Raw genomic sequence first — 16,035 nt, forward strand, 5'->3', positions numbered from 1 at the left:
GAAAATTATAGCATAGCTTTAGTGTCAATGGCAGAGCCCGCAGCTGAATTAACTCTGCCAGCAACTAATTGGAGGTTCAAGGAGGATCAACACGGCCTCATTCTCTTGCTCGCAGCCACATCGCAGGATGCAGAAGACTGGATGCTTTCCAGCCGGTACTAACCGAGGAAGGGCTGTAAGGAGGACTAACACCTACGAGGCAAAACAGAACTCTCCGCACTGACTTTATATGATTACACATGTTCCTGCAAACTCTGCTAGTTAGAAAAATAAAAGAGGAAAACGGAAGAAAAGCTTAGTAACAAACATAATAAGCAAGCCGATACCGGCAAACAGTTTGGAAATCAAGCCCAGCAATTTTCTCCACCTAAATCAGACGAAATTCCCGCTGTGCTCTCCATGGGAACACCAGCCACTGGACACTGAGTGCACCGTATACGGCTATTTTCCAATTAAATAGAATTCCATGTCTCTGAGAAGGAAGGGAAAAAAAAATGAAGTTAAAACTCTTCCATCCTTGGGTTTTCTGCATAAGCACGATCAGAAAGCATTAAGTGGGTTAAACACGTTAGATAACTGTAATAATCTGCACTCAGGGTGCACAGTAATGGAGTCCTGCATCAAGGCCTGGAATTAACCTGCTTAATTTCACTGGTATTACAGCCACCACAATCCATCCCCTCGTTCTGCTTCACAACCGCGTCATTAACTCCCTATACAGACAGTCCAACCTATCACTCCAACTTGCCACTTTTTCATCAAAATGTATTATAATTTGCTTATCCACTGCCATTTGCATCCGCTTCCTATTAAAACGGAGAGAAAGAGCTTTCAATCTTCTTTCCCCACGTTTAATTCAATCGTATGGCATTACTTAGTTTTAATGACTCTTCTAGGTGCATAAGACATGGTTTATGCTTGTTTCAGACTAATTCAGAGGCTCCAACACACAGTAAGAGGAAAAGGACTGAAAAAACCCCCCAAAACGAAGCATTTTCTGTACTGTGAATAAGGTTGTGCTCCCAACAGACAACTGATTTCCTAAAAATCTGCGAAATAACTGGCAGGTGCATCGCCCAACACACAAACCCAACAGCTCTTTGCTCAGAACATTTCCAAAGTAACCTACCAGAACAAGGGGGGAAAAAAATGAAATCAGCTGGGACTCATGTGGATTTCATTTACTCCAGTGGGTAAGGAGGGAAATTTATTCCTACACTCCTCCTGTGAGTGAATAACACGTGATTTCCTCAATGTTTTAAATTTAGAGTCAACATAAAAAAAAAAAAAAAATAAAATCAATTGTGGTTTTCATCTAAAGCTGATCCTGCGTAGCCCTGAGAGATGAGCTTCGTCTTACTAAACCGGCTAATAAAGAAAGCCTGGTACTGTCCTCTAGTAATGAAAAGGCAGCAAACCAAGTGTCTGCTGGATAAATTAGGCTAACTAAACTTGAAACCTCTTTTAAGGCGATAGGGATTGTGACGTTACAGCATGCAGTCAGGGAATGCAAAAACCTGAAAGAAATTTTCAACTAAAATCTCCCAACTTTTCTCTGCTTTTCTATTAGAGGATTCACAGTGCTCTCAGAACACCTCTAGCTAATCTAAATATTTAACAAAGCGAAGGGTGTAATTACAGAAGCTTTGCACTCTGCTTCTGTACTTAGAAGACAACAGAGAACCACACCGGCAGCAGGGTAACCTAAAATTGCTAAAACTCACAGCAAGATCATACCCAGGCTGTATATATAAGATTTCACACAAATCTTAAAACGTGGACTCCTCAATAATTCTTCCACCTGGTCCTCAAGGAAGGACCTAGCTGGCACTCAAAGCTGATTATTCAATAGCCAGACCAAGTCCGCTGAAGTCCGCTCAGCGGTAGGGCTGAGTGAGCACGGTACGGCACAGCCCTCCTCACCACAGCGCAACACAACCGAAGGTGGTGTGTACGGAATAACTGAAGATGAGTACTGCATCCAGCTCTGGAGCTCCCAACACAGGAGAGACGTGGACCTGCTGGAGCAAGGCCAGAGGAGGCCACAAAGATGATCAGGGGGATGGAGCACCAACCCTATGAAGACAGGCCAAGAGAGTTGGGGTTGTTCGGCCTGGAGAAGAGAAGGCTCCAGGGAGACCCTTATCGTGGCCTTCCAGTATCTGAAGGGCACCTACAAGAAAGCTGGAGAGGGACTCCACAACCTCCCTGGGCTGGCTGCCCAGGGAGGTTGTGGAGTCTCCTTCTCTGGAGACATTCAAAACTCGCCTGGACACCTTCCTGTGCAACCTCGTCTAGGTGTTCCTGCTCCGACAGGGGGATTGGACTAGATGATCTTTTGAGGTCCCTTCCAATCCCTACCATACTGTGATACTGTGATACTGTGACTTTTTACTGGGGCATGTAGTGATAGGATGAGGGGGAATGGCTTCAAACTGGAGGAAAGGAGGTTTAGATTAGATATTAGGAAGGAATTTTTCACTCTGAGGGCAGTGAGCCCCTGGCGCAGGTTGCCCAGAGAAGCTGTGGCTGCCCCATCCCTGGAGGCGTTCAAGGCCAGGTTGGACGGGGCTTGAAGCAACCTGGGCTGGGGGGAGGTGTCCCTGCCCAGGGCAGGGGGGTGGAACTAAATGATCTTCAAGATCCCTTCCAACCCAAACCATTCTATGATGCCCTGCACTGCCCACGTGCAGTTTTCACTTCCATGCAAACCCCAGACTCTACCACGTCCGTGCACAGTCTCAAAGCATCTTCTTGCTGTGATTTTTTTTTTTTCTTTTTAAATGTGTCAGTTAATCCAGACACCACATGAAATGCAAAATAAATAGCAGTTCTCTTACCATTTCCTAGGCTCTTCAGGACCGTGTAGAAGCAGTGCTTTCTGCACTTTTCTAACTATGAAATTATGAAGCTTTGTCATTAACGCAGGGAACCGCTACTATAACAAAAAGGGTCCAAAATGGATACATTTGCATAGAAGGCAGCACAGCATGAGAACACCACACATCTTAGAGCTACTTCAAGGAGAGCATCATTTAGTGGAAATACCTAAGAGAAAAAATACTTGTGTGATAAAGAACAAGTAAATAACCCTGTACTAGAAGAGGTGGTGTGGCTCCCAGGCCCAAGTAGCAGATATTCACGGAGTTTGGTCTAAAGAATGGCCAAATGGAAACCGGACGTAATGGAAGAGTTCTCACACGAGTGCCAAGACTACTAACTGGAATGGAAGAGTATTAAACCAGGAAAACGTAACATCAAAACTAACATTTATTTTATCACTTCTGCCCAGGGACAACGCGTATAAACTCTGTGACAATGTGAAAGAAGAGGTATCAGAAACGGTACCTTGGGAAAGACGTTGAAGGCTGTATCTACCGCACTCCCCAAGTGCTTCAATCTCCTTGAGCAGAGCGGGCAGGATTGTCTCTATACGTTACCAAGTCCTTCATTTTAATGCTTTGTTGCTATACGGATCAAACACTATCCAGGACAGCACATAAAACTTTAAACAGACAAACAGTCCATCACCAACGATGCTACAGCTCTATATATCAGCAGACATTATCTCCTCTGCAATGCGTCTTAGTTGTTCAGACTACTTAAAATCATTCTTCAACGTAAGTTTTCCCAAAGGGGTAAAAGCAGTGGCAGAGGAGGAGCCAATGCAGAGATCTGCCAATCCTCCGTCTACTTTTTGTAGCGTTTTTTGACCGGGAATGGGGCATCTGCCCTTCCAGCTCCCAGACAAGAGATGCTGTATTTTTTTTCCTGCCTCAAGCAGATGTATCTCTGTATTTCACCTCTATATCCCCACTCAACGGGAGAAAATAAAATTATTCTCCCCTTTTTCCTTTGTAGTTGTAGCACCTGAAATCGGATAAGCGTTTTCTGTCACACAAAGGTGAAGGCCAAGCTTTTTTTTGTTAAATTCCTAAATTGGATCCTCTAGTTAGAAAAACGGTCTTAAAAATAAAGCCTTTAGCTAGACAAATGGTTCTTACCTGCAGGATACCAAATGAAATTAAGGTGCATAGATGACATTTACACACGGCCCGGTATCTCAGGTGATCCTGGCCCCACACTCCGCATGTCACTGCGAACACAAAGCCCCTTGGCCTGAAGTTGAGTAGTTCGGACACACCAACGTATGAACCGGTCATTATGTCTGGATGAAAAAACGTTGGCACCGAAAAAGGATCAAGTAACTGATGAGTATTAATAAGGAAGAATGTAGAGAATTTAACTATAGTACAAACCAAGATAAGCCCTAAAGCAATTATATAAACTTTTATAAATGGCATGAGTTCCTAAAACAACAAGAGGGGGAAAAAAAAAAAACAAAAAAAACGTATAAATATTTTCAGTCAAAACCACCCCTGGCTTTTATCTTTAATAGCCTATTCCATATTCCAAAGAGACTCTAAGGGAATATACCGGTAGGAAGGCACTATATAATTATAGACACAATATAACAGTAGAGATAAGTGCTCAGTCTGGTATGGTTAATGTAGTAACGCCAAACCGGTCTATTGAAACTAAAAATTATAGCCTGACATCTGTGTTTGTAGGAGCAATGCACCTGGGTATTCAGACACGGCGCACCTCCTTATCGCCCCTCTAAATAAACATTTGACTTCCTTCAGTTATCAAACTACGGAAAGGCCTTTTATTGAGGTGGTTTTTTCCCCTCCAGATACACGAAATACCCAACGCAGCACCGAACTCATCAATTAGGGATAACAGACATGTATTAACACCACCAGAATTGTCAGATATTTACACGGAAACATATCTCGCAATACATCGTCTCCTCTTTACATACACACGCGCCAGCTATTACCACTAATAGAGTCCCAAGCTCTTCTCTTCCAGGGAACTAATTAGAAAGGAAAAGGTTGCGAGAAATACGTCGGTATCCAGATTCTGAGGTGAAGGTTGCATTTGGAAATATCTAATGGTTGATCTAAGTCAGAGAGGGGAATAATACAAGACGTCACTGTTGGCGAATTATTTAATTTTTGCTTTGTGTATCACATCTCTCCACTTACAAATTAATTCAAAAGACAAAAAATAAAGATAGAAACAATGCACGGAGCGATACAGCCTGTTATTCCGGCGACAGGTTGTTTCCCATACGATGTGCTTTACATTGCAGGCTAATTTAGGTGTCGGAAGATTTCTCCTTCCTCTTCCCCTCTATCCTCAACACCTCAATAAATCTCACCATTAACAAATTTCTCTTTTGCATATAAACCCCGATCCTCCAAAAAGCCTGCTTTAGGTACTTTAATGTTAAGAACGCAGACATCAAAACCAAGCGTCAGGCACAATTTCCTATTCCATACAGAGACTCCTGATGAGGTTTTCGCAAGACACACTCGATTTCAGCACACCTGAAGCCTTCTGGAAGATGTTTCCGAAGAGGCATTTTCCACAGACGCTATTGTCCAGTTTTACCACCTTATCATGAGCACGCGCCCACCGAAGGGACACCCCAATGACCCGAGGGCACAGCACGTTTCTTGGCTGGGACGTTTAGATTACAAGACTGAGCGCTGTCTTTTCTACCTCGACCTTGCGTACTCATTTTTCCAGCTGTAAAATTCCCCATTTAGCTGATATTTTAACAGCGTGGATTTTACGAATGCTGCGATGCTACACAAACGCTTCTCTATACCAGGGTTCCGCAAGGTCACCGAGAAGCCGTCTGGTCCTCTTGGGGTGAAATACCGAACACAATAAAAAATATGGACATTTCCAGATGATTGCTTTTTGCATAGTAATTATCTTTAAAAGGTGGTAACGCCCTTCCGGGTACACGCACCATAAAAACTGTTTAACATGGTGGCCCCTAACCTATTACAGACTTTAGATTTCACCAAATATTTGGCGCAAAGAACTTTTAGGTAAATCCTCACATTTCCACAGTAGCTAAAAGAGGCGCGCAGATTTATTCCCCACGGCTGGCAGCTGACCCCGAGCGTCGCGATATCGTATAACCACACACCGGGCACGTGCTTCTGCCTCATTTAACCTGGGGTCGTGCCAAACTGGCATCATACCTCGCTGAGGGAAAAGCACCGAGTGCACTAGCAGCCAATTATTTCTGGAATTATAGCTTTTCCCCATAATATCAACATCTCTCCCATTATGAAAGAAATACGTAGTTAGAGCCGAGGGAAGAGGCCATTTGAAATCACTTACATATTCATTAAGCAGACAAAGAAAGTGCCATTTGTTACATTTGCTCACACATTTCTAGATGCCGCCGAGGTACAGCGAATACAGCGCTTATGCGAGGGATCTCATCCAATAACTACTGACGACAATTAAGTCCAACACAACCGCACGATCAGCGCAATTAAAATTCCCAAAGAGGAGCACAGATGCACTCCAAGCCCCCAATCACGTAGAATATTTTTGATATTATGTAAAAGAATCCAGCTACTGAGCATCAAGTCTTTGCTATTATACTATTAAGTAATTACAATGAAATATGAAAACACTAATGAGATCTTCAGCGGGTGTTTGCCGTACCCAATATTTAGAGGAAAAAGAATCAGTCTGGCTTTCTCCAGCAAACTTGGAACAACCTCCTTCAAGCAGCTGCAGAAGTTTTATATGGAGAAAACGCATAGAAAAATCCGGTTTCAACAACTTCTCCGCATTTGTGGTGACTGCGTGGCTCAAGAGACTGGCAACGGAAGTGTGGTAATTTGGGAAATGTATAGACAGAGCACAAATTTCAATCCAGACCCTGGTGTGCACATGGATGTGAGGAACTGCAAATGCCACTTTGAACGTGGAGTTTGGTCACCCTCCCTTGTCCTCTTTTCTTTATGAAATGGGATATAAACGTGGCATATTAGTAACTATAAAGAGTGACCCTTCTTTGTTTGGTGTATAATCAAACGATGAATTCTTGGGAAGAAAACTTCATGCGCACGCTTCTCTCCCAAAATCAGCCAGTTAATCCCATCCCGATCGCCACTGGAGAAGCAAAACCCAGGGATCCTTTGACAGTATTAGGCATTTGCTGAAACTGGGAACCCACTGATGAAAAGGGACCAGCAAAAAGGGGTCTCAATTTTAGGAAGGGACCAGGTAGGAACTGGAAAGAGAAAGCATCCACAGAAGAGACGCCACATCACAACAGCAGTCCTGGGATTCCTGATGCTCCAAAATGCTCCAGGGAACTGAGGCAAAGAAATGTCTCTCATTTTCCCGAAAAGCATCAATTTTGGTGCCAGTAAACTTGGGAAGAATGGTCTTTGAACCCTTCCGAAGCACCTTTCCTCCTGCTTCTTCTAACCCACACCCTTACGGAAGCAGCTCGCAAGCGCAGATCACTCAGGTATCTACAACTCCAGCGAAAGGACAGGCAAAGCTACTGGCAAATTTATAAGGTTCAGAAATAACCTTTGAGGCCTGGGACCCCACCAGCCTTCACCTTTGTGTAAGACAACGGCCTCGCCTGGGACATATCCCAAAGAGAGACAGCACTGCTGACCACAAGGGTGACTCCACAGAGCCTGCGCACATCACACTGTTACTATCTGACCAGAGCGATGCTCAGGTACAGTCCGAGAGGAAGGTACAGCTTTCTCAGCACTAGGTTGGCCATTCAATCATTTTTCCATTAACGCATCCAAGTTCAGACCTTCGAGATCAGTTAAATTGGACTAGCAACCAAAACAAGCTCCTATTAAAGATGCATCCAACATGCACACCATGTCCTTCTACGACTCCTTCCTCTGATGGACCTCGTAATTGAATTAAAACAATGAGACTCCTCTCCTGTACTCCATACATGCCACCACCTCATTTCTTTCACCACTTGAAAGAACGTGGGCACAACAGGGAAGACAGAAAAGCGGAATTTCTCCACTCCGATCCAAAAGCAATGAGGTTCATTTGTATGTGGTACACTGACCAGGTCCTCACAGGTCATACTGGCCTTGGTCTGATGAAAAAGAAAAGACCAAACAAGAAGTGAAATGGGGAGGGTACAAGAGGACAGCTTTTGAGTCAATCAACAGCAGAACAGGGACAACTTAAACCATTCTGTGATTTCTCCACGAGTTACAGGTGCCAGGTCTCTGCACGGTAACGTGTACAAGCAGCAGTCAACCTGCCACCTCCAACCGATCCACACAGAGCCACGCACTCCTGAAGGGACAATGCCATTCTAGCTCAAAAACAACAACAAAAAGACAGGAGGTTAGAGATTTAAAAGCCCACTGTCAGGAAGCTTCAAAGCTCTGGTGCTTCTCACGGGCATTGCCTTTCTCGACCTGCAGCCTCTGTAAAAATGCCCTTTTCTCTATCCATCTACTGACATTATCACTGGATTCAAAACCTTCTTCTATGATACTCTCCTCACTTGAAAAATATCTGTATTTCTATTTCCTGATAATAAAATATCCTAATACCGTACACGATACATTAAGAAAAAACTTCAACACCAATTTCTGCACTGAGCCCAAAGAGCCCTTCGGAAACTGTTGCCCTTTGGGTCTTCAGGACTCTAAATCACATCACTTTATTGATTAAAGTCACATCTTTATTCTACAGGAGGGAATCACCTTCTCAAGACACATTTATCTCTCTAGAAAAGGCAGGGTATAATGGATATATGAAAGCTGTTGCCATTTTGGTTTTTGGTTTTGTTGTGGTTTTTTTTTGTTTTGTTTTTGTTTTTTTTTTTCAATAATTTCTGAAATACCGTACACAAAGAGATATACAGGAGAGCGACGCCACACCTTCCATTCGTACGTCGAACAAAACGACTAGCAGCTAACATAAACCCAAACGTGTAATATTTTAATCCTTTAATTAGGTAAGAATTACTTTCTTCCCAACAGCTCTTCCTTATTAGGAAAAACTCAAGACATCTACAGATCCTCCAACTGTTATTCAAACTCTAAGCCACGAAAGTCTTTCAAGCATCTGGCGTGCTTTATGCTCCGTGGCAGTTTCGTTAGCTTCGAATTGAATGATTTATTACCATATAACCTGAGCCTCTGATGAGATTATGCTGCCAATTTGTGCCTTCTTTGCGAAGAGAGGTCTCCTCGAACCCGGGCTTTGGACTGAACGTGGTGAATCTCAATTAAAGGGTGACCTTTACAAGACAAGGGAAATGTTAATTCATGCTCACCTAAATGGCTTTAACCCGACTTGAAAGGAGGGCTTTCTAAAGCTGCCCACTACTCTGTCACTGTAAAGTTGCATTTCAACATTATCAAGATAAAAAACTCTTCAGTGTAAAAGAAAAAAAAAAAAAAAAGGATATATCCATCCGTCAAAGCCAAAGGAGAAAATCCAAATGCTAATACAGCTGTCCCCGGCGCATTTTTCATGCTACTTGAAAAACAACGGATTCGCATTTTTAAGGGACTTCAAACACAGATTAGAGGCATTAGAGTGACAGGGCCAGAGATTAAACACTTCTTTACCCACTGAACAGGTACAAGACGAGGCAAGAGCAACAGCTACTGCCTCCACGCTCACCCTTAGGGTACGTCTTGTAATTTGCCGTGCCCTGTGATATCTCACCGCTTTCTGGAGACGTCTCAGCTCGGAGGGTACGAAATTGGCAGAAAAGGCAAAAGGCAGTCCTGTCTCCATAGACAATTCCGTTTGACTTCTTTCTTTTTTCTTTTTTTTTTAATTAGGATTAGCTACTCTATCAAACAGGAGGAATAAAAGCCATGTTTCAGCAATGTTTTTACCGTCTTGCTAATTAAGTCGGTGAAAACAAAGAAATTACAGACAAGGAAACAAGAATTTGACCCACATTAAAAAAAAAAAAATGGATCTGTACAAACCTCAATATGAAAATCAAGAAGTTGCTGAAAAATCCAAATGTCAGCAAGATTACACCATAAAATGTAAGCACCTAAGAGCATCTTAGGACTCTACACTATTTAACAGGCCAGATTTGAAAATAATAATAATAATAAAATATATATATATATACACACAATGCCATCACAGCCATTTGAGAGGAAAGCAATCATTCTAGAAAGTATATATATTGTATAGATCTCTTTCAAGCAGTATATATCCTCTCGAAAGATAACGTACTGCAGTTTTGGCTAAGGCGGTTGCTAAAGGTCCCGAAAAGAACAGGGTTAACCGGGTAACCTTCGCTGGGTCAAATTCGGAGCCAGTTAATTGTATTCAGCTAATCCATACTCCCACTGGATTTTTATATTTATTTTTTTTTTCTTCATTTCCCAGCCAAACTCGATGATGTTGCGTAGCGCTTCGCAACGGCCAAACCCTGATTCAAACAGCTGTGAGTTATTATCATTAAGAGTAACAGAACATGAGCATCATGTTCAACCCGGGGTACCAAAGGCACGCTGGAACGCCCTGGAGGCAAACAAAAACCCAACATGGGAACAACCTAAAACCATGCCTTAAACGAGTCAAGGAAACGGCTCTACGGTAAATAATGTCCTAAGTAAAGCCAGAGCTCAAACCCCAGGATTTTGGCTTCAGATGGTTACAATTTTAGAGGAGGTAACGGCAGTGCCATCCACTGAACAACCTACGGACCCTTTATCATTCTTTCAGGTTGTGGCAGCCCACTTCCACCACCGCCGCAATGAACATCCCTCAAAGCAGAGCAGATTGTCAGAAACCAGACCCGCTCGCAGCAAACCGAGAGAATCCTGATCCTAAACAGCGAGACAGAACAGTTTTCAATAAACGGTTTACTACTGAACTTTACACAAAAGCCCAAATTCCGGGCGAGTGTGAAGCTCTCATAAGGAGAGAAAGGAAAAGCGTATGATTTCAGATCACAGCGCGGAGAGTACCCGTTCGACTGTATGGCAGTTATTTTATCGCTGGCTGTGCTCATGAAATGTTTCCACAGTCCTTCAGAGAAGCAAAGCGTGATTTATCTGTTCCAGCCTGGGACACATCTTACGCACCGACATGGCACGGTCCTCTGCCCGGCGCAGACTCGCCCAGAAAGCTGCGCAGTGGGTGATACAAGGGAAAAAGGAGAGAAGATACTCTCCAGTTCAGATAGGTCACGTAACAGACAGATGCTTTACTCACCTCCCAAGTCAGCTCGCTTCATGTTCGCTTAGGTTAAGTTACACACAATTAGTAATTAAATATATGAAAACATAAAATATGAAACATCTCTTGGATAAAGGGATAGAGCATATCATCAAGTTTGCTGACGACACAAAACTGGGAGGTGTGGCTGACACACCATAAGGCTGTGCCACCATACAGCGTGACTCGGACAGGCTGTAGTGTTGGGCGGTGAGGAACCTCATGAACTTCACCAAGGGCACGTGTAGGGTACTGCACCTGGGAAGGAATAACCCTACGCATCGGTACAGGTCGGGGGCTGACCTCCTGGAGAGCAGCTCTGTGGAAAGGGACCTGGGAGTCCTGGTGGACAACAGGATGCCCATGAGCCAGCAATGGGCCCTGGTGGCCAAGAAGGCCAATGGCATCCTGGGGGACATCAAGAGGAGTGTGGCCAGCAGGTCGAGGGCGGTCATCCTCCCTCTCTGCTTTGCCCTGGTGAGGCTGCATCTGGAGTATTGTGTCGGGTTCTGGGCTCCCCAGTACAAGAAGGACAGGGAACTGCTGGAGAGGGTACAGCAAAGGGCTACCAAGATCATTAGGAGATTGGACCATCCTTCTTATGAGGAAAGGCTGAGGGACTTGGGGCTTTTTAGTCTGGAGAAGGATCTTATCAACACTTATAAATCCTTAAAGGGAGAGTGCCAGGGAGATGGCAAAAGTCTTTTTTCAGTGGTGCCCAGTTGATGATCCAAGGGCTGGAGCACCTCTGCTATGAGGAGAGGCTGAAAGAGTTGGGGCTGTTCAGCCTGGAGAAGAGAAGGCTCCGGGGAGATCTTATTGCGGCCTTCCAGTACCTAAAGGGGCTACAGGAGAGCTGGGGAGGGACTTTTTACTCAGGCATGTGGTGATAGGAGGAGGGGGAATAGCTTAAACTGGAAGAGGGCAGGTTCAGATTGAACATTAGGAAGAAGTTTTTCACTGTGAGGGTGGTGAGGCACTGGCACAGGTTGCCCAGAGAGGTTGTTGAGGCCCCATCCCTGGAGGTGTTCAAGGCCAGGCTGGACGTGACCTTGGGCAACCTGGTCTAGTGGGAGGTGTCCCTGCCTTTGACAGGGGGGTTGGAACTCTATGATCTTCAAGGTCCTTTCCAACCTAAACCATTCTATGATTCCATGAATCTCTCCTGTGGGGGTGGCAGAGCACTGGCACAGCTGCCCAGAGAGGTGGGGGAGTCTCCCACTCTGGAGCCATTCCAAACCCGCCTGGACGTGTCCTGTGCCACTGCTGGAGGTGCCCCTGCTCTGGCGGGGGTGGGACTGGGGGAGCTCCAGAGGGCCCTTCCAACCCTGACCAGTCTGGGATTCTGTGATATAGCCTCATTTTCATGGGAATGAGGACTTGCGAAAGTCACTGAATCAAGCTGAGATGGCTCAGTCCCTCCAAAAGCATAGTCCTCCTAAAGAAAACTCCAGAAATTCATACAAAACAAGATGTTATAGTTCACAGGCGTAAACATTTCCTACCTATTCTGTTTTAATCTGCATAATACAAGATAATTCCACCACAACTTTGTAAATTCACCACAAAGCCCTCAAATTCTTTAGTAATCCAAAACTCGAAGTTGAAAAGAAGCTGTAAATAAGTACGTAGAAAAATCAATGATTGCTCTCCAAACAAGGGACTGTGACACACTGAGTCCTCAAAAACCTGAGCGTCTCCCTGCCCAGAACTGTAACAACACACCATGAGCCCGACCTGGTGGGAGCAGCCTCCCAGCAATGTGAATAAGACCAAAGCACACATTTGTAGCGGCATTTTATAAAATGAGTGCTTTTTTTGCAACGTGCTTCCTCAGATCAATAGGGGAGCAAAGCTTAGCACTAGCAGGAGAGTCGTGAAGACGGACAATCCAAGCTGATGTCAGAACTCATAACTGATTCCATCATCTGTCATTTTGGGTTTTTTTTTTTTTTTTTTGAGAAGCTCCTCTGTTCGTACAACACCTTGATGCCCTGGTATTTTTGGTTTTCACATTAAAAATGGGACCACACAGCATTTGACAATCTGCATAGCAGATTACTGAGGTCCTTGGGATCTGAAGTGAGGAGAACAGTGTATGGGGCCAAAGGCTAAAGCAAGACGAGCTTGAAGACAAAACCGAGGAGTTATTTAAAAGCCCTGAACAGAGCCCCGAAACCAAACACTGAAGATTGTCACTGTTGAAGGCTGGAGTGCATTGCCAAGGCCACCTCAGGGAGTGAAGCCCAACCAAGGTACACTGCTGAGTTTCCGTAAGGTCCAACCTGTGAAGATAAATTGAAGGTGCAAGCTATGAGTGAGCTGCCTTAATAATGTGACCGCTGCAGAAAAGGATGCAATAGCTGCAGGCACTGTCGGCAAAGACCCAGGACCAAGAACGCGGCCAACGTGGCTGCTAACAACAATGAACTTCCCAGTGTTTGCTTTCATGAACAATTTTGCTCAAAAATAAGAAGTAATAAAAAGAATTCTAAGGTTATTTTAATCACAGAATCATAGAATGGTTTGGGTTGGAAGGGATCTTGAAAATCATCAAGTTCCAACCCCCCTGCCATGGGCAGGGACACCTCTCACCAGTTCAGGTTGCTCCAAGCCTTGTCCAACCTGGCCTTGAACACCTCCAGGGATGGGGCAGCCACAGCTTCTCCGGACCAGTGTCTCACCACCCTCAGAGTGAAAAATATCTTCCTAATATCTAATCTAAATCCCCCCTCTTTCAGTTCGAAGCCATTACCCCTTGTCTTATCACTACATGCCCTTGTAAAAAGTCCCTCTCCAGCTTTCTTGTAGGCGCCCTTCAGATACTGCAAAGCTGCTTTAAGGTCTCCCTGGAGCCTTCTCTTCTCCAGGCTCAACGACCCCAACTCTCTCAGCCTGTCTTCATAGCAGAGGGGCTCCAGCCCTCGGAGCATCTCCGGGGCCTCCTCTTGGACCCATTCCAACAGATCCATGTTGAGCACCCCGAGCTGGAGGCAGCCCTGCAGGTGGGGTCTCATGAAAGTGGAGCAGAGGGGCACAATCCCCCCCTCACCCTGCTGGCCACGCTTCTCTTGATGCAGCCCGGGATGCCAGTGGCTTGCTGGGCTGCCAGCGCACATTCCTGGCTCATGTTGGGCTTCTCATCACCCAACAGCCCCAAGTCCTTCTCCTCAGGGCTGCTCTCCATCCATTCTCCACCCAGCCTGGATTTGTGCTTGGATTGCCCCAACCCACGTGCAGGACCTTACACTTGGCCTTGTTGAACTTCCTGAGGTTTGCACGGGCCCACTTCTCCAGCCTGAAAAAGCGGAGGGATGAGGGTTGATTTCCCGCTTTCCTGCAGAGATGCTAACTGGCACTCTCTGAATTCGCCGTAGTCAGCAAATATCGAATCACTTATCAAACGTGACTCGTACTGCCTTAGCCTGCTCAAAGGCCCCGACACAAGCCAAAGACGAGATTTCACAGCCCAAGCCTGACTTTCAACACCTTACGTCTCCCTGAGAAGTAAGAAGAATTAAGTGGGAGACATAACCCCCCCCCAAACCCTTAAGCGTTCTCTCGAAGCGACAGGGATGCCCTGTTGCTTTTTCACAGACCTGACGGCTGGCCAAGGGCAGCCTTTAATAAGCAGTAATATATGTTCTCAGACAGCAGCAACGGATCAAAAAAGTAGTTTAAAAAACACGCACGCCACACACTCGCTTAAAGGAACCGAGACAAAACTATGTGTCTATTAAAATGACAGCATTGCCTTCTTCCCCTGGATACAAATATTTTGAATATTCAAAAAGAAAAAAAAAAAAAAAAACCAAAAAAATCACTGCAGGAGTCTCAAAAGCCTCAGATGGGAAAAGGCAGAGTAAGGCATAAGGCCAGGAAAGCAATGAAAACCTGTTGCTGTAAATGAAAGGCAAAGCGCGCTCGCGCTAACGCCAGGACCAGGAAAGCTCTTTGCACAGCGAGGAGGACACTAACGAAGCGAAGGGGCTCTCCCGTTTCCCTTTTTAGGTATCTCCCTCCTCTTTTTGCCTCCCTTTGAATTCGCCGTAGCTATAATAACAATCTCAGAGGCAAAATCAAGAAACAAATTATTTTCTTACACGTAATCCCCCTTTCGCTGTCAAGTGCCTGACCCCAGTTTGATAATCTCATTTCCTGAGAATCAAAATGCTGGAAATTTAAGCTTCCTAGAGTGTTAATTGCGGCCCTGCTCCATTGCTAATCAAAAAATTGGATGTTTTGCATGAAAATGCTGCTCTAATTAATTCTCAGTCATAAAGCGCCCCAGTTTTAATAACCCCTTCTTGATTGGATAGCCTTTGAAGAGACAGTGCAGCTAATCCGCTAAACCAGAAAAAACACACGCAGAGGAAATAATAAGTGGGCTTACAAGGTCTGAACGAGATGATTGCATTAATATTGTCAAACCACAAAAAAGCAATTCTCTCCCCCCTCTCCTCCCCCCCCCCCCCCCCCCCAAAAAAAAGCTCAAAGCAAACTGCGATCCCGCACATCACAGGAAGACAAAAGCAGCTGCGTGACAGGAGATTCCTAACATCAAATCATGCCCCCACCACCACCCCCACCCCCCCGCCCAGCATAACCAACTTGCTGATCCTTCAACTGGTTATTCCCCATCTTTTTCTAAAGGGTATTTTTTATCCGGGACCGTCCACTTGTCACGTCGTCTCCTTTAACCAGACAAGAATTATATCGCCCCCCCCCCCCCCGCCATCACTGCTGATTGACAACATATTATCATACACATCTCTAAAAAGGTGCTGAACCGCATTTTCATTATCCAAAACGTCAAGATTCGTTTTTGTCACTGGCGAACACAGCTGGCTCCCTCCGGCAGCCCTTTGGTGAATCCAAATGGAACACGGCACCTACAAATAACTGCATTTTCCCCGGACCCGGCCTTACATTGTGCCCTTGTCATATCACATA

The 16,035-nt window shown here is 45.0% G+C and overlaps 1 protein-coding gene across 1 annotated transcript in view; it reads right to left on the reverse strand.

Moving 5' to 3' along the window:
* EXOC4 (exocyst complex component 4) overlaps positions 1 to 16,035 on the reverse strand; it is a gene marked incomplete at its 5' end in the record, with an annotated part of 449,694 nt that overhangs the window by 299,824 nt on the left and 133,835 nt on the right. The window lies entirely within an intron of this gene.

Source organism: Vanellus vanellus (assembly GCF_965231255.1).
Source record: "Vanellus vanellus genome assembly, chromosome: 1".
NCBI classification, from domain to species: Eukaryota; Metazoa; Chordata; class Aves; order Charadriiformes; family Charadriidae; genus Vanellus; species Vanellus vanellus.